The following is a 20,143-nucleotide window of genomic DNA, read 5'->3' on the forward strand; positions in this document are numbered from 1 at the left end:
ATGTCTATTCGGAGAGCAAGTTCGTCTGCTTCTTTTGCAAGGGTTGTGGTGAAGTCAGAACACCGTCGAGCTCTGATTGGCTGTGATTGAAGGATAGGGGGTAGACCTCGAGGCAGCTTGCTTTGGGGTCTACCCACTATCCTTCAATCAAAGCCAATGAGAGCTCGGCGTTCTGACGCCTCCACAACCCTTGCGAAAGAAGCAGACGAACTTGCTGTCTGCACCCTGTCGCCATGTCCTAAGCAAACGCCGCGTCCTTTGTACGACGTGCGAACGGTGTGACTGCGGGCTAGATTGTCAGTTTGAGCGCAAGCGCGCGGCAAGCACGTCTGCATAGGTGTGGCTTTGCTCTTCGGTTAACATTTCGGACATACACCGACCCGGAAGTTCTTTTTTTGCTCTGGGAGGAACGAGCAGTCCGGGTTCGATGGAGTGTAACACTCTTTGCGCGAGTTCTCCCAGACACGAAGCATTCTTCTGCGCGCGGAGTTTGATCGCGCCGTAGCAACACCTCCTCCTCGATAAGGAGGCCGCACTGCTTGATTCGTGACGTCAGCTAGCGGAGGCCAGCGCGGCACGGGGCACAGATTGGACTCGACTGTTGCGTCAGTGATCGGCTGGGGCTCGAGCCCAATCAGTGAGGACCCGAGTCCCAGCCGGAGACTGATGTTGCACTCGGGTCCAACGTGTGCACCCCGCTGGCCTCCAATAGGTGACGTAAAAAAATCAAATAATATGGCTTTCTTATCCTGGGTGTTTTGGCCGTATATGACCCCGCGAAGGGCATTTTCAGAATGATTACTATTCCGGTTATCATTTTCGCTTTCACTAAGAGACCCCGAACTTAGACTTCGCGCCGATCTTCTCCGGAGACTTTTAAGAAATAGTTGAAAGGCAACTCCCGCAAATTTTTTTTTCTATTTTTTTATTACTTGAAGGGCCTCAAAAAAGCATGACATAAAGGAGGTAAGGGGGATAATCATTCGCACGTTTTTGTAATAAAATTGGGAAAGTCATAACATAATTATATGAACATTATTTAAAAAAAATATTTCTTGCAAGAACTGAGTACAGTTATTATTTGACACCAAGCTTGAGTGGAGTCTGTTCCAACCGGAGATGCATTATGCAAGGGGCGCGTCTTTGAATGCGTTAGGTCTGGAAAATATAAGTTCAACTTTACAGGAATGATCGAGGCGAGAAGAAATGTGATGATCCGAAGGAGTGAAGGTCCGGGGTGACCATGGATTGTAATATAATCTGTGCATGAAAGAAACTGGGTCAATTATTAATCTAATGGCTAGGGTTTGTAATTATATAGACTGTTCTAAGAGAGAAACGCCACTCCGCGAGTAATTACGAGTGATAAAACGAGTGGCGCGATTTTGAAAAGCTTCTTATTGGTTAACTTAATAGATTTGAGGGGGTTCCATACGGTAAATGCATATTCTAACTTCGTCAGTATTAGTTTAGTGTAAGCTAAACATCAAATAGGGATGCCAGCGGGATAAAAATGCCTTAAAAAAAAACAAAAAAACAAACAACGAATGTTTTGTTAGTTTTGGAGCAGACGTAGTCAATGTGTTTTTTCCAAGATAGACCCTCGGAGTAGTACACTACTATATATTTAAAAGCTATCTCCCGCTGTAAGTCGCAAGAAGAAATAGCGTACGGAAAACATACTTTGTTCCTTTGATCATCAGAACGACATTATCTTCAATTTTGTTTAGTTTAATCATTATAAGGCAGGAATCACACCATGTTGTTAATTTTTCAATATCCTTTTGTAACATTAAGCAATCATCAATGGGTAAAAAAAAATTGCGGTAGAGCACAAGGTTGTCAGCATATAATTATACGGTGAAGGATAATGAAATGGCAATACAGTTTATATAGATTAGGAAAAGAAGAGGGCCAAGGGCACAACTTTGAGGTATACCGGAGGGGACATTAAGGGGAAAGGGAGTGGTAGTGTCGAAGATAACGGATTGGTACGATTGGACATGAAAGATTGAATCCAGGAGACAAGATTGCTATTCACGTTTAGGTGAAAAAATTGAGATATTAATCTGTTATGAGGACCCCGGTCGAAAGCCTCTGAGAAATCTATTAAGATCGCATCAGTTTGTTTTGAAGATTGCATGTTAGTATGAAGATTACGGGTAAGTTTGAATAGTTGGGCAACACAAGAGAGGTTCGTACGAAAACTATGTTGATTAGGGAACAATAGGTTATTATTATCTAAATGCAACATTAAATTGCTGAATACAACGCGCTCTAGGGTTATGCATGAAACACTAGTCAGTGAGATAAGCCTCTAATTAGAAAGCTCATTCGGGCTCTCGGATTTGAAAATCGGATTTACGTTCCCATGTAGCCAATCAGACGACATTTAAGAAACGGCTAGGACGATTGTTCAAAAATTAACCGTAAAAATCTAGCAGATATACCCGAAGTCAGGTTTAATTAAGTCTGGGGTTTCTTCTGTCAGAACCCGGTGAAGAATTTGAAGGGAGGCGATCAATGACATTCACAGTACCATCAATTGGGAGGTAAACATCTTGCACTCTTGCATGGACGTTGTACGTTCGAAGGTGGGCAAGACTAAGCTTGGTACGGCAGAGGTTTCGCGCGTAAAGATGTCTCCGAAGAACGCGCCAAAATCAGAAACAACCACGGCGGGAGATAATAATTATCTTCTAAGTCGGCGATGGGCAGCTTGTCACTCTTAGGTTTAGGATTGATGATTGGCGAAAACTTTTTAGGGTTTTCAGTTAGTGCTTTCTTCAGGTCGTCGTTATAAATTTTAAGTTTTGATGACTCAATTTGTCATTTGAATTCTCTGGAAAACGCTTTAAAATGAATTAATGTATTATCGTCGTTTATTCGTACAGCCTCGCATTATAGAAGTTTATTTTATTCAGTATTCGCCTAATTTTTTACTTTGAATCAAGGAGGGGAGAAGTCAGAGGTGAAGTTTCTTGAGGGATAAACTCATTTGCAGAACTGAGAAATATTTTTTTTTTTTTTTGAAAACAGTGCAAGCGAGCTGGACAAGAATGTCCGCCTTGTTGCCCTTCTGCAGGGATTATTTTTGTCATTCTTGTCCAGCTCGCTTGCCCCTTCTAATTAATACCATTATCATCATAACCTTAAAATGCAGGCCGTTAACTTTTGTAGGTGTTAGACTGGTGGCAGCTGAAAAAATCCGTTCTCTCTATTGCCGTCTTACTCCTGGTTAGCTCCAGTTGGTAGAGCGCTCCACTGGAAATGGAGAGGTCCCTGGTTCGAAGCCGCCTCGGTGGCTCCGAGGCGAAAGCGCCGGCCTACGGATCCCCAGGTGGCGGGTTCGAATCCCGACCGAGGTGCCCGCAATATGACGGGGGCTTATTGCATGAGAAGGCGCCGTGGTAACCGAGCTTTCGGTTGCACGTCAAAAGATCCTCAGGTGGTTGAAATTAATCCTCAGTCCTCCGCTGGGGCGTGCCAGATGCCCGTCGTAGGTTTGGCACGTAAAACCCCCAAATTTGACTTTTTAGGTCCCTGGTTCGATTCCCGGACCAGGCGGATTTTTTCGGTCGCGCACCAGTCACCTACACTCTAAGAAAAGGACGTGCGTCTACTTTCCCGCACAACACTCGAAGAGCCACTCACCGCAACTTGCGGAGGCAGCTCAGCGAATGAAGATGCCGAAACATATGTTTAGACCAAAAAACGCAGTCTGAGTTGTGACATTAAGCAATGCAAGCGTGACGTTTTGCATTGCTTAATGTCACAACCCAAACTGCGTTTTTTGTTGTTTTTTTTGTTTAAACGTATGTTTTGGCATCGTCATTTCCTGAGCTGCCCGTAAGTTGCGGTGATTGGCTCTCCGAGTGTTGGGCGGGAAAATAGACGCATGAGCTTTTTTTAGTGTACAGCTGTGGTTGGAGATTTATGTTTGTCCCAACGAGGTTGGTTTGTCCCACTGATCTCAATGACAATTGCTGGATCGCGCTTGCCGCTCCCGCAAGTGAAGCCACCGGGCCTCACACGCTTGGGATACGATTTGCCGTTTTTGCTAGCCTTTGCTGCGGTTTTCCAGCGTGCTGACGACACGTTTTCTACTCGTTCGTCGTCATTCGCCGAAGAAGTTTTTTGAAGACCCTGTGTATTGTTGAGACTTGCCGTTGTGAACACGTGGAAAAGTTTACGAAAGTGCAGTGTCGCAGGAAAAAGGCACAACGCGTCGAAAGGAAGGGCTGGCGGCGTGTTCAAAGCATCCTTGGCACGCCGAAGTGCCGTGTCTCTGTGCCTTCGCGCGCTTGGATACCGACCAAGAACCGACGCCGTGTGAATGTGTTTAGCGAGTGCAATGTGCGTGAAGCCGTATCAAAAGGTACAACTCGTCGAAAACGTGTCGCCGGTGTCGCGGCGTGATCAAAGCTTCCGCACGCCGAGTGATGCATCTTTGTGCCTTCGCACGCTTGGATACCGGTCAAGAATTGACGCCGCGCCAAAGTTCTGAACGTGTGTCGCGCGTAGATACCTTTAGATCATTTATATATATCGGCCACGGAGTTCTGGATCGTCCAGCTGTTCCGGTGAGTTGCTATCAATAAAAGGGAGAGATCTGTACGTGTTCTTATGTACTATATTAACCATGGCTATGTCCCAAATCTACTCTAATAGATTCCGTGGGAGCACGAATAGGGCAACGTTGTGGAGCCAGGGGGGTTTTCGAAAGCAAAAGTACAAGACGGCGAGAATGAAAATCTTTGAAGCGCGGCCGATATGGTCGTGTGCAATCTGTTGACCAATTACAATTAGGCGAGCCGCGCTCAAACGTCAAGTGCAATTAAGTGGGTTGATAATAAGCCAGCACTGATCAGTGATGAGGAGCTGTTGTGCACGGTATTGTGGAAATCGTCTAAGGACGAAAAAAAGACGTACCTTCTCCCCATCTTCCGTCGCTAGTGGACGCTGGATTAAGCTCGTTCCTAAACCGCGAGAGGAAAAGACGCTGATCCAGAGGCACGAACAGCTTCACGCACATTGCACTCGCTGGACACATACACACGGCGTCGGTTCTTGGTCGGTATCCAAGCGTGCGAAGGCACAGAGACACGGCACTTCGGCGTGCCAAGGATGCTTTGAACACGCCGCCAGCCCTTCCTTTCGACGCGTTGTGCCTTTTTCCTGCGACACTGCACTTTCGTAAAATTTTCCACGTGTTCACAACGGCAAGTCTCAACAATACACAGAGTCTTCAAAAATCTTCTTCGGCGAATGACGACGAACGAGTAGAAAACGTGTCGTCAGCACGCTGGAAAACCGCAGCAAAGGCTAGCAAAAACGGCAAATCGTATCCCAAGCGAGTGAAGCCCGGTGGCTTCACTTGCGCTGCAGCGAACAAGCGGGGAAGCGCGATCCAGCAATTGTCATAGAGATCAGTGGTTTGTCCTTTGTCCCCCTTGTTCCCCTTCTCCAAGGATTATTTTTGTCGATTCGCCTCAACTGAGCATAAATTGAATGGCAGTTCGAAACCGGCGAGCGCCTCGAAAAGACCGGCATTTAGGCCCTCTAAGTCTGACTTTGGGTAGTCCCAAACTGTTTTCGATGCCCTCTGCTTGACCGGGACCTTGACAGGTGACAGGGAATGCTTACTTGAACCACAGGGATTGGGCCACCGCCAGGAAAGTGTGACCCATGGCGCCGTCCAGGACCATTCCACGCTCTGTCCTCTTGTAGTCCACGAAAGGGAGGTACTGGCGCGGCACGACGACCTTACATATAACTTGATGAACACCTGACCCAAGCGCGGTTTTTAACATCTTCAGTTACGTCTGTGTCTGGTCATTAATAATGTATAATAATTAATGGACACTTTTCAGACCGACCAGGATGTCTGCACATCACAGGAACGCTCGGCTAAGAGAATTAGTCTCTTTCGCCGAAACGTCATCAGTTATTCTGGCATTTTGAAAGGGTTCTTCTTTAAGAGCAATAGGAACTTTTAGCTAGCTATGAAAGCTTAAAGTAATGTTTGAGATATTATTGTGTTACGCCAATAGAAAATGAGGCCTCGTCATTCGACTTCTATGGCCCCTATCCTCGGCTTCTCAGACTGATTGTCTAAATATATCTTCGGTAAATGGTCATAATAGCTGTGTTTACATATGATGTTACGTGAGATTTCAGTTGACTATACGTAGTCGCAGTGGGGTGCTTGTAGACAAATATCAGACTGGACTCGTTGAATAAATTGATATAAAATATTTTAACTATACAACCCTTCTAGAGGTTGTTTGTTGAGCCTAATTTAGAACAATATATATCTATGGCAATACCACTCACGGGCACAGTTGTTACCCTGATTAAGGAGCCAGACAGGTTGTATTTTGAATGCATTCTTCCAGTTCCGTTCTCTCTGAGCGTCTTAAGCGCTGTTCAGCAGACTTATAAACCGGGAAATCGACAAGACAGGTCGTTTGCGGTGCCATCGATCTTTATCTTTCGGACGCAGTCAACGACTAAGAATGAGGCTGCATTATTATGCAACGGTATCTACGAGATGCTTCTGTTTGGTGATGATCCTTTGCCAATAATGTCCCTATGCGATCCTCAAGGACACCTTGCTTTGAACGACTAACGGTCGATCGTTGTTTTTCAGAATATTTATTTCAGGTGCCGGTTACAGTAAGGTACGTGAAACGCGTCTTCGACTCATGTTTTTACTGCGTCTCAAAAAATGGTCCCTCGTTATTCGCCTGATGACGTCATGGAGTGTCACGTTGTCGTCTGCCGCCATCCTTGTGGTGTCACGGTAGCGGTAGTCACGCCTGTTCTGCTACAGGTCGCTTTCTGTCTTGACATCCCACGGAGGCCAGTACATGCTCCACCTGGAGCGCGAGCTTACCGCCTTTCTTGTTATATTGTTTCTTTTGTCTGCCGCTTTTATTTTCGTAGCAATGTACCAACTGGCCCACATTTGCATTTTGCTGCAGGGGAGGCCCAGCACCCGGCTTCCCTCAGAGAATTGGCGTCACTAAACCACTCAGGAGAAACTATTTTTTTTTTCTGACGTCATGGAAAGAAAGCAGCATCTCTCGGTGCGCAAAAAAGCAACAATGTAGCTCGAGCTGATTGGTTCTTGTTTTCAGTTCGAATGTCGAAACACCTTACAACGTGGAGGTACTGCTACGCTGCTGATATGAAGAAGAGAGGATATAGATAATAGAAGAGGAAGGGAAGGAAAAGAACAAGCTCGACACAGGACACAAGGAAGATTACGGAGAAAAAAAGAGTAGGAGCGGAGGCCTTGCAGTTTTCTCCATTTTTATTTCCATGGACCTAATATACGACTCACGTCTTCGTTGTAAAGAGGTACGGTTCCCTTTAACGATTATCGTTTCTTTTTTTATTACACTTTGCAGTGACGGAGTGTTCGATAGCATGGAGTATTAGTCCTGTCTGCAATGTCGGAGATTTTTTTTTTAAATTTAGTATGCGTCATAGCGTTAAATAATTATGTCTCTCAAGTTTCAACCTGTACTTTGCATCTGTTTTTCACAAAAAAAAAATTGCGAGTAAAATTTTGTTAATTTTTGCGTGTTGCTACAATCACATACAACATTGCGTATGCTATAAAACTGTTTTTATGTAGATACGAACAATAGGTAGGTGCGTAAAAAATCTGTCCATTTATTGGCGATTCGAGAACTGATGCGGCCGGTCGGAGTGCCACTGTCAATGAAAGAATACATCTCCAGTGTGCCAGTTCATTTATTCATTAATTTGAGCGTGGGAGTGTCCCTAATTGAGCACGTACACAATAAATTACTCCATTTTATAAGCTGCCTTTCTGACCCTGTTTGACTTTAGGTGGAGCGTGATCAGAAGCGATCACGTGAGGAAAATATACAAAGAGTTCATCAGGTGCACGGCGCAATGCCATCTACAAGTGACTGTCTTAGAAGAAGGCGTCGCCGCTTGAAATGTACCGGTAATTAACCTATTTTTTTACGAGTTGACCTCGTTATTTCTAAAGAGTTGTAAAGACCTTCGTTGAAAAGATGTGGGTACCTTTTCTTTTTCACTTTCATTATTCTGATCGGAAAAAAACTGCTATTCTTACTGGACTCGTCAGTTCGAGCTATGGAAACGATCCACACTTTAAAATCGGTAGGCCGGAATAAATGAGATCATTATCTCGGATTATGCTCCAGCTTATTTGTAGTGATCATTCTTTTTATGCTGGCTACTGAATTACTTACGAGGGCTTAATGGTGTAAGTACGCAAAGGACGAGCGGTGTTGTTAAGGATACTGAATATGTTGAAGGCCATACGCCCTCCTACTCGGGAATATATTCTCCGGCCTTGTAAATAGCCGTGCTTAGCGGGGCTGCTTCATTTTAATGATGATGACAACAAAATTCGTCGTATTATTCTGGAAGTAAATGGACAATGTAACCAGGTCATCTACTAATTGATGCTAAAGATCAATGACATCACATCGTTTTAGCAGAAAATGAAATATAAAAGTAGCTTGTATTGACGAGTACCTTAAAACTCAGCAGGCAATCTAAGATCAGTTAATAGAGTGGAATTAACAGGTGTTGGTTATTGAGCTCTTATGGGTCTCCTCTAAAAAAAAATGTCCGCCGAGCCCAGAAATTGGGATAAAAACAGAGTCCGTGTAAGCGTTGTCACCTAAAAAAAATCCGTATCAATGAAGAAAAGGCGTTTATCACACGTGAATGACTTACAGCAAAAACACCAGATGGACAGTTATGGAAGTAGCGTTCCGAATGAAGTGCGTTTCTCAAAGTTGTTCTTTTTTAAAACAATGAAGGCAGCTGCGACGACCAAGAATGTTGCTGGGGTCAATGCGAAGGAACGAGTAAAAAAATGGGTTCACATCGGCTATGGTTGTGATGTACTGGACCCCGTCAAAAGCGGTCGCTTCTCCAGAAGATCGAATGTGCTGTTCTGAAGCTCTTCGAGCCTCTCCTTGAAGGCCTTGTTGTTTCCAGCCTCAAGGTCATCCCCATTTGTCCCCAAATGGTTCGAGGTATGCACTATGCGGATTATAGAATTTAAGGGCTGCAACGACCGCGGACACTTCGGCATCATATAACATCGTTCTGGCGAACCAGCGAGGTGGCAGTAACCCGACGGTCAGACTGCCTAGATATGCAATCATCCGCCCGGCTACCACACTGCCTGACGAACCATCAGGATTTCCAGGACAATTGCTTTTAAGTGCAAGTTCACTGATTATTGCCTACTTGACGTGGCTCCGAACGGAAGCTTTGTTCGAGCTCGTCGTAGACATAGTAACTTTGATGCGCCGTGAGCTAGTCACTGTAGAGGACTACCTTGATTGTCGGTATGCCAAACGTAATTGCGCAATATCTTTATCCCTTCGGAGATCACCTTAAACTGATGAACTGGGGCGTCGAGTGTCCAGGAGCTATTCGGTCCGAACTGTTTTATATCTGAATATACGACAGACCAGGCTGACGCGCAGTACGTATTCCCAAACTCGGGAAGCAGAAGATGCAGACCTGCGTTCGTCGGCAGTTATGTGGGCGGAAATAGAAGTAAAATTAGGACGGAAGTATCATTACGTAATGTAAAGAGGATACGATGCATGAAAGTCAGGATAACTTTCACTTGAACCGAATGAAACGTCTTTTAGGAGAGCGTTGAGGACTTGGCGGCGGTGTCTCACGACGTTGATGCCACGTTGGCGAACGCCGGCGTGTGTCACCTATACGAGGCGGGCAAATGGAAGCATGTTTACAGAGGTTCATCTCAAATACACAAAAAAAAAGTACTTTTTAATTTTTTTGATACGTTGAACAGATAAGGTGGATTGAAAATTTGCTACTTCGAAAGTTCCGGGCACCGCTGTCTACGTTGTTTTTATGGCTCTCATGCTGACCGTTTCTGCCTAAACTGGAGATTTTGTCTTTAATGAAAGTACAACAAAACGAGGCTTTGAAAATTTAATACAAGCAATTCAATTATTAGATATAATAAAACAGAAAAAAGGTATCGTAGCTAACACTCAAATCACACATGACTAAAAAAATCTTATAAAGTTTCTTCTTTTTTGAGCTCCAATTTGGACTCAAAACGGCGTCTCTCAATGTTTGTATTTGAGTGTAAGATAGATGTTATTAAAATAGCCCTAAAAAAAAGAGAAACAAATTATTTTAACAGTTTGTTTGGGACACGTGTGTCAAAAAATTAGGTTTCCCTGAAAAAAAACACAGAATTTTAGAGCAATATTGAGGGCGCGAAACGCGATTTAGTCGGCAGTCACCTCCTTTCCACTTGTTTTCTCTCACGGCATTTCGAGCGCGTGGAGAGGTGGATCGGCCTCGCCTTTACTACCGAGATGGTCGTTGCGGAATGACCCGTGATGCGCGCAGAATTTCAAATAAATCTCTCGCCGTCAATGTTGCTGTAAAATGTTTGTTTTCGCGTGAAATTAGTTTTCTTGACACGCGTGTTATGCAAATTTTAGAAATTTAAAGCACGATATCAGCAAAAATAAAATTTATTCCTTCACAGATTTTTTTTTTGTTATTTTAGACGCATCTTTGTCTAGATAAAAAAAAATGCCTAGATTTCCCAGTCATAAAACAAATTGCGGCGTCTACTTTGCCATGGAATGACCCCGCTTAGAGCATACAAAGAACAAAAAGAAGCATGCTCTTGAATACGAGATTTTGTTTTTAAACCAGCGAGTTAATTACTGCATGTTGGGCCTGACTTAAGCTCAAATCGAACTTACTGCGTATTTTCGGAAATAGCAAGTTAAGCAAGCGCTTCTTTTTCCCGTGGCTCGAGCGCGGTTTTATTTCGGAATCTCTTAACTTTCTTAGACAAAATCTCAGAGGCATCTAAATCAGTTTTGTGTCCTCCCAAATAACCTCGAGAAGTCACCATGATTATGTCCAAGGGGGACGCTTCTTTCAGCAATGACTTTATAATGTCCCCGCGGAATGAAGTTCAAGGACCCCGTATCATTTTATCTGTTATAGTCGGGCGCGCCTACAGAGCCTTGAACTTTTAGAATCGACAGGAATAGTCGAGCACCTAAAGATGGGAAAGCATTGAACTTTTGCGTATCCCGTGTGTCCAGGGACACAAAACGTCGCTGACGAAACTTGGTCTTGACCCTCTGTGTGAAGGTCAAGGAGTTTAAAATTGTAACAAAATACATCTGCTCTAACATTATCGAGATACCAAGAATACACCCGAAAATGTATTTCAAAACAGAAATACAAAATGCAATTGAAAAAAAATTGTATCGCGATACAGAAATATAAATACATACTGTATTTCTGAAATACTGTTTCGATACATTTTGTATCGCGGTACTGGCCCCAACCCTGGTTCACTCCTTACTTCCCTTATGAGTATTCTTTACACTTAGGATACGCCTACTGTTGTCAGAGTGTATTCGTTGTGAGGCTTGGAATGGCAGCGGATAATCATACCCTTTGGTGCAGCTTTTTATTACTGAATTTAATACTGAATTTTTATTAACAGGCATTTTTCACGTTCAATCGCCGCTACGCCTTTCCAGCTAGCCTTGAAGAAGCAAGTTGAGGGTGCGGCTGCATTAAAGATGCTTTAGCTGGCGTTTCGACGCTCACGTTGCAGTCACGCAATATTGTAATTTGGCCACTTGGTTTCCGCTCCTCAGTGATACCGACGTAATGGCAAGGCGGTTTCGTGCGCCGGGGTGATTATTAATCGCACACTTTTAACGCGACAGCGTTTAGGAGCTCGCGTCGCAGAAAATCCGGCGTCGGCGTCGGTGGGACCATAAAATCCCATAATGCATCGCGCGCAGCCACGTGTAACGTCATGACCCTATCAACCCGCCAAATTGGTCGGGAAAAATTTCCCGCCAAATTTAGCAAAAAAAGTCCCACCACATTTAGCCGAAAAGTTTCCCACCAAACTGAGCGGGAAGATTGGGTCAAAACGTCAAAGCCACGTGTGACCTCACGTCACACGTGACGCTACCGATTAGGCCACGCCCACACGCTTGCTTGAGTTGGGAACGAATGTGGGTTTATATGAGAAGGCTTTGCGAACGGCACCCGATAAAACTGTCGCGTTCCACATTTAAAGGCGAAGCTTAAGCGTCCTCCAAGTTTTTCTTTTTAGTACAGGAGCGCTAAAGCCTTTTCAGTTATCCCGCCAGATTTTTTGTTATAGGAAGTCTGGTGGCAGATTGTACTATTCATGTTGCGGGAAATGCGCATTGCCTCTCAAGAAAGAATCGGCACACATCTTGCAACATCGAAGCGTTACGCGTGCATCAAGTTGATCTCGTTTTTGATTATGGTACACTGGCAGGACAATGTTTTACCTGATAGAGGTTTGCTTACAATACAATAAAGAGAGCTGAAGGTTAGCTCGTACGCCACCGTCAGTTGATGGTGCATCTCCACTGGCAACCACGGTTCACAGATTTAGACTTAGGCTAGGTGGCGCAAGCTACCGCCCGTTACAAAGGGTATAGCAATCAAAGGGACACTGACATACCCCAAAATGAGTTTAATCTTTTGCCAGGCGATTCAACATTGTGTCAGAAGTCTGCCCAATTAATATTTAGCTAGAGTCACTTATATTTTTAATAAAGCCAAGAAATGCAACTGCTCGAAGCAGAAACCGAAACCTGCGCACGGAGGCCGGAGAAATATGGGTGAGGGGAGAGTGCCAGAAGTCACGTGACTAGACCCGACTGTGTGTTCTTTTTTTTCTGTTTTTTTTTTGTTGTTTTTTTTCGCTGCGCAGCAGGCGACATGCGTTGCGGGAACCGTTTGCCGTGCGATTGCTTTGCAGTTATGTTTGTTCCGCTCGCTGTTCTGCACTTCAAGATGAGTTGTTTTGTGCATTGAAGAGTTGGAGATGAGTAGCGAGTGCCCGTGGTGAATTCCCGTGATCGGCTCCGAAAATAATACTCCCGAGATGTTGCGTGAAGAGCTGCCTCACATGCCCTGCATCTGAAAGTGGCATTGTGCGTCTGAATGCACACGTTTCCGAAAGATCAACGGGTCGAGATCAATGGCTGGCTGCAATTCCTGTAGAACAGTTACGCGAAGCTCGGAAAGCGGATCGACGCTGCCCGATTTATATGTTCCTTGCATTTTGTGCAAAGTGACTACATTGAGTTTGCAGGTGTCAGAAAGGGAGTCCTATATCATTTAGTTCAGCGACGTTTCGACGATAGCATTTTTCTTTCAGTGACAATTGTAAGAAATATGCGTGCAAATATTGCAAAATGTAATAAAAAAAAAAAAAACAACACAAACTACACCAATTTTTTAATTGAAGCTGGGTTCGCTGCGTGTGAAGCGGACACCTTTCCACAGAGCTACCCTACAGCTTTAAATAGTCATTTTGACTACCCAATAATAGACTTGTGGATATCCTTGGGCATAGGCAGCTTCCTATCGTGGAGCTGAAAGTACTTTAGTTTTAACATCGTAATGTTCAGGCAGACGAGGGGGCAGGGGTTTCCCCAGGAATCGAAATTAGAAAGGGGCGGGTCTGAATATTTAGGAGGGGGGATTGAGAATACAGGACTTGTGGCGATTCGCCACAAGTCCTGTGTGTGGCGAATCGCCACAAGTCCTGGCGAATTACGGGGGTGCCTTCAGAAAAAAAAACAAGGGGGGAGGGGGGGGGGGGGAAATCACTGCGAGGGTGAATTCCTCGTTCGTAGTAATGCAGCCGGTCGACTTTACGTCAGAAAGTTTGCTGCTGATTTCCTTGAAGCAAGGCCCTCCCCAGACTCGAAGTCGGGCAGCACCACGCATTGGCCACATTCGCAGCCAGTAAAGAAATCGTACGTATGCATATTCAATTCAAAGTACGCACTTTGTGCTTGACGTCAACGCGTTTTTCAAGCTCTTACCAATTCGTGTTCGTAAGACGAGCGATGTCTTCAGCTACGAGTTGCGGCGACGGCTGGGCGACGTCTTTGCGCAAATCGGCTCGGTGGTCGGGCGTGTCGTACGGAATGGATTCTAATTATTTTTATCAGTCCAAAAATTTTCGTTCGAAGGAAGACAGATTTGCCGGTAACGCGAACGACGGTTCCGAAATCGGGGTTCCACGCCCGCCGTCCGCCGCCCTCGCCTTCCTGCCCACGAGTCTCGCGAGACCAACGAGGTAGAGGGGCTTAGAGCGATAAACCGGGGTTCCTGTCTGCACTCGAAAGTGCCCCACACAAGGCCGCTGCCATTGTACGCAAATGCGACCACTCTTCACGTGACCAAACCAAATACGTGACGTCACAGGAAATATGGCAGCGCCCAGGCAGCGGCTGGCCCCAGCTGGGCTGGAGCATTGGCTGGAGCTTTCATATTGTATTTTAATTACATTTCTGAGTTTCCTGTACTCATTATCTCGGATACATTTTTGACATTCCGCCATTTTCCGAGCTTTTCGATATCAAGTGGCGTGGGCGTGGCGCGAGCAAACGTGAACATTCTTTCGAGCTACCAAATCCTGTTACTAACTCCGATAAGCTACGGTGACTTAGATTGGGCTCGAGAAAACATTGCTTATGTGCCGATTATGACGCATATTTCACCCCAAAGTTCGAACAATGAAGGTTTTCCCCTCTCCTTGTCAAATGCGCGTTTTGTTTCCTAGAGCTTCCCCCCAAAACATCACGGGTGGTTTTACGGAAGTAAAGATTGCCACAGGGTCATTCCACGTGAAACGTTCCAGACATTGCGCCCGACCACCTCCGATTTATAAAAAAAAAAAAAAAAAATCATGGGCTTCGGCCACAATGTCCGTAGCCATTCCCTAAAATAGTATTGATGAAAAAAAAATATGTGATGACGTGAGCGCGATTTTAATTTTTGAAAACAGCGTGAAACTAGGCATCACTCAATAATTTACGAAAAATCTGCTTTTTTATAAAATACCCAACAATATTTTTTTCTTAAATTTGAACGGTTGTCGGCTTACAATGTGGTTGAGTTTGTGCAGTTTTGTTTAATATAATTTTTTTAATACATAATTTTATTCAATAATAAACATTTTTGTCATTTTATAAAAAAATATATAATTGCTCCCGGGACCTAATATAACTTTTTAATGGTTGCCCCTCTAGGTATTTAAGCTATTAAAAATATTTTAAACCGCTCAATTAAACATCTTGCAGTAAAACAAAATCCTGAAATTGCCAAAAAGTGCGTTTTGAAACAGCCGTTTATTCCACCTTGAGGTGGTCCAAGTAAAAATACAAAATATGGCGGGTTTCGAAGCACGATTGATCGTCTTTTGATTCTGAAAGTTTAATCAGAGTAATTTTTGTTTAAAGCGAGAAAACAATTTTTGAAGTTGAACTCTCGTACCACTACCCGGCATCGCTTCTTAATGCCTCTTCGCCGCACAGCACGCCACCTACGACGATAGCCAAACCGATTAGGTTCAACGAAACAACGGAGTTTGCTGCCCGCTTCCCCTCGTCCCTCTTTTCTGGCTGTAAGGGAAGAAACGGCGGGTATCGTGTACTAATCGGAGGTGCCCCCAGTGCGTCGCCATAGCAAGCCGGTTGTGCCCTTTGTACCCGAGGGCGGCTCCTCACACTCCGAAACGCGATGCCTAATCGACGGGCGGCATCAGCTGACGTGGACGTCTTCGTGCCATGCCAAAGGTCCCAAGGCGACCTCCGATTCCTAAAATAAAATTAATGGTTCTTCACCATAATGTTTGTGGTGATTCTCTAAAATATTTTTGATGAGAAACAAATGTCATGGGGTAATGGCGGTTTGAACTCGTAAAAAACGAGTGAAACTAGGAGTAATTTATTAATTCATGAAAATTAAGATATTTTTATAGAACAGTGGACTACTTTTTCCTAAAAACCACATGGTATTTTGATTGTTGCGTAATAAGGATCATGAATATTCGCTTGAAGCAATTAAAAAAAAAGTAATATATGATAATTTTAGCCTTTTTTATAGTTTGGTTACAAACTATCTCGTTGCTGCAGGTGATTAAAAATTCTTATTGGCAACCCTGTGAATATACTGCACAAAAAAAGTTGCGCGCCGTACAACTAAATATCTCGCAGAAAAAACAACTTAATTTGTGCAAAATTTCGTTCTGCCGTTTAAAGAGCCGTCAATTCTGCCTTGAGGTGGTCGAAAGAAAAATGCGAAACATGGTGACTTTTACAGAAGAGTTTATTGCCTTTTGTTCTTGAAAGTTTAATTAAAATAATTTTGTTCTAAATACGAAAAAAAAAAAAACATTTTGAAGTTGAGCTTTTACGTCGCAACCTGGTGTCGTTTCTTGTGCCTCTTCTCTGCACAGCACGGCACCGTCGATCCCGGCGAAGCGTGCGACGGTGTAACGGTGTGCCCACGCAGGTAGGGAACAGGACCTTGAGTTGTCGGGTACATCTTGGCGTAAAGGAGCTGTTTTTCACTCTTGTTGCTTTATGGCTTTTCCCATTTCGACCGTTTTACGCGGCGATGTCCTCCTGTGATCTTCCAGTGTCTTGATGTCAGGAGATGTTTAGCGCTGCCGGTTCAGAGCATGCATTAGTAGGCTAGCTGTTTCCTACATACACAACGCGATTACTCTCTCTTGTTAACGTCAGGACAGATGTAAACAGCAGCACAAAAGACCCGTGAACGGGCAATCTCGAACGACGAGGTGATGTGGTGTTGACGAATGCGCGCCGTTGAAGGCTCACGCGTCGTTTCTGTTCAAATCGGCTTTGAAATGACAAATTCTTGCGTTGCTGAATAGGACGTAAGTCCAGCACGTAGCGTAGATGGTGACGCAGGCTCAAAGTGATGGTAACTTCTTGTCCCTTTGACGGGGGCCGCTGAGCTAAATCTTGGAGTGAGTGGAGCTCGTCTTTCTTCGACCATTTCTTTCGGCACCCAAAGTATTGTTATGCCGTCATGCCCCCGATGTTATTTTTGGCCCAGGTGACCAGCTGCTGAGGGGTCATGATTTGGTTCTCGAATGGACTTCGAAGACTGACCCTTGCTGCCAGACGCTTCACTGTACCCCCGACTCCGTCACAAGCACTCTTCCCGTGGGACGTTGCATAGCAGCTATCGCTTTCACCGGCGCAGGATGTCTTCGTTCATGCTTGATTGTTTTAATGGCATCTGATAAACGTCCATTTTTTATTCATCGGTGGAACGGCTACGGAAACCGAGGACCACGGACGAAAAACCACAATGAGTCTTGGCACCGTAAGATAAGCGCGGGTGCGCAAGATAAGCGCGCCATTGAACATTTAGCTTATTTAACAAAACTTTAACAAAACAAAACAAAACATTTAACAAAATTTGTTAAAAGGAGCATCGTGCGGTTATGCCTCAAAAACTCACTTACTAAATCCTGCTCGCATTCTGTCCCGACGAGCTATGACGGGCAAGTCTCTTGACTAAAGCGCGCAGAATACCCAATCTCGTTATTACCATCGGTGGCCGAAAAGCTCATCAACGAAAGCAAGCAAGACGTTTGCACTCAACAAAAGCAGAGAAAAGAATACAAAGAAACCCATCATTGTGCCATACATTCATAATAGCTAACCGAACCTAAGAAAATAGCTAACCGAGTAAACTTGGAAGTCATCTTTTCAGCTCCTAACAAACTTCGTCAGCTTGGGCAAAAAAATAAATACCCCACCAATTACAAATGTCGGCTGCAAAAAGCAGCATAGGAACACCTTTGTCCCTTGCACAAAGAAGGTGGTTTACTCCTTTCCCCTCTTTTGTGGAAAACTATACACAGGTCAGATCGGAAGGTGTCTTAACGACGCTTCCTTCGTGAGGATAAGAGCACATTCACCGACAAAGACTCCGGATATCTAGGCATTCACTGTCGTGACTGTGGCTGCTCAGTGTTGCTGAGTAACTGCGCCGTGCTTGATAAGCACCACAACCAGCTCCCAAGAGAAATTATAGAGGCAGAGAATATCGCAAAACATAGCGGCAGATGTGTGAGTACTCCGTCTTTAACCTTGTCACAGAAAGAATTAGACTACATAGCCTTACATTTATTTCAATTTAGATAGTTTTAAATTTAGCTTCATGTTGAAAAAAAAAAAGAAAAAAAGACCAGTTATTCTTCCAGGCCTTATAGCCGATAATGCAAATAGTAGAAAAAAAAAGTGTAAATATATATGATATGATATATTTATTTTAGCTCAAGAGAGCCGCGGCGCCGCAGAAAAGAAGGCCACGGTCCCACTGAATGTGGCAGTTTAGGTACTTTTTGGCAGGTCATTACTCATCTCCTTTTGAATACTGTTTTATGGGATTGATGTCATTCGAAAGGCAATGCAATCCCCTTTCATTTGATAATATGTGTGTGTTGGTTTTTACTGTTCATGCGCATTTGTAGCGTTCCGAATAGGATGGCGCGGACCCTCACTTGCTCCGCTAGTTCATGTTTTATGAACAATCCATTAAAGATAACACGGTTCCAATATAGCGGTTTTGTTAAGATGATGTCGGAGCAGAATGTAACGATACACTTTTTTGGTATTTGCACTACTTTGTTTTTTTCATCCCTCCAAAGATTGCCTTAAAATTGACATTTTTCAGCACAAATATGTTTTTAATGACAAACGCTAGGACAATGAAATTAGCTACAGATGTAGCGCTTATAATTGCTAATATGCAAAAAAAAAGTTTAATGTTGTGTAAAATTTTTTTGTTTATATATTTTATATCAAACGTAGCACTTTTTTGTGCTTCGAGTCACGGCACTTCAAATGCCGCTAAGGAAATAATTAAACTATGATAAAATGTTTTATAACATTTAGATCTACAATGGTTGCCCAAGAGGTGGACGATGGCTTTTTTTCATTTTCAAAGTCATAACGCTCCAGGAGCCCTTCAAACTTACCTGTTTTTGACGCATATCTTTTTTGGACATCAAACAGATTTATTGGCATCTAATAACATTTATTGTTTGGAATAGATATACATTCCGATGCATTAGATTCTCACGATGATCTTGCTTTGGTTTTTTAATAGGTGTAGAGCTTAGATAATCTTAAAAATAATTAAAAACTGTTTGGGTGTTTTGTTGCGCTACCTGGCAGGTGGCAGACAAACTGCTGATTTCTAATGTTCAAAAAATTTCCGAGGGCGGCGTTGGCGTCTGTATCATCATCAAACTCCGTGTCTTTTTACCTTCACATTTAAAAAAATATATTGGAAGATTTACTATCGATAAATGAATAGTTTAAGTGCTTGGTCAGGTTAATAAATCTAAGACAAATAATTACACAAGCGTAGCGTGATATAATGTGTTCACTATTCGATATGATTGAAATCAATAAACAATAAAGACGAAGAGGAAAAGAATACACCCGAGTTCACTTCATGCCTAGAGTCACTAAATGAGCTTTAAAGTATCGGCACTCCGATCCCCAAAATTGTTTTGGGCGCCGCCATTTCGGGTCTTGTTCAGAGCAAACGCAACTGCCGATCGTCATGATTCAAAAGTACGACTTCCTCAGCATTAGATGCGGTGCAAGGAAGCTGATGCAATATTGCAATGCTCTGTCGCGGGTTGTTTAAATGTTTGTGGGGGACGAAAAAGCGTTTTCTGTGATCTTAGATAAAGCTTTAGATAACTGGCAACCATGATTTTAAGCCACAATATGGCCAAGTGTCGTTACTCTGAACCGTAGCTAATTTACTGGCACAAGCGGGAACAATGAGGAAGAGGCAGGTGTCGAAAGGTAGTGGCTTGTGGAATTCACGGGGCTTACGTCATGGCCCCTCCAGGTATTACAAGCCTCTTGAAAAAGAGCATGAATAGTGTCATTAAATAAGCCACGCTTCAGAGTAGCGTTGGCCATATTGTGGCTTAAAATCATGGTTGCCAGTTATTTGAAGCTTTATCTGAAATCATAAGAAACGCTTTTCCGTCTTCCACTTTAAACAGTTTGCGACCAAGCAAAGCAACATTACATGAGCTTCCTAACGCCGAATCTAATGTTGAGGATGTCGCACTTTTGAATCATGACGATCGGCAGTTGCGCCTGCTCTGCACAAGCACGATAATGGCGGCGTTCACAACACTGTTGGGGAAGAGTGTGCCGATGCTCTAAGCGCAGCTCATTTA

The sequence above is a fragment of the Ixodes scapularis genome, unplaced genomic scaffold, assembly GCF_016920785.2.
Source record: "Ixodes scapularis isolate PalLabHiFi unplaced genomic scaffold, ASM1692078v2 PGA_scaffold7__128_contigs__length_106722199, whole genome shotgun sequence".
NCBI lineage: Eukaryota > Metazoa > Arthropoda > Arachnida > Ixodida > Ixodidae > Ixodes > Ixodes scapularis.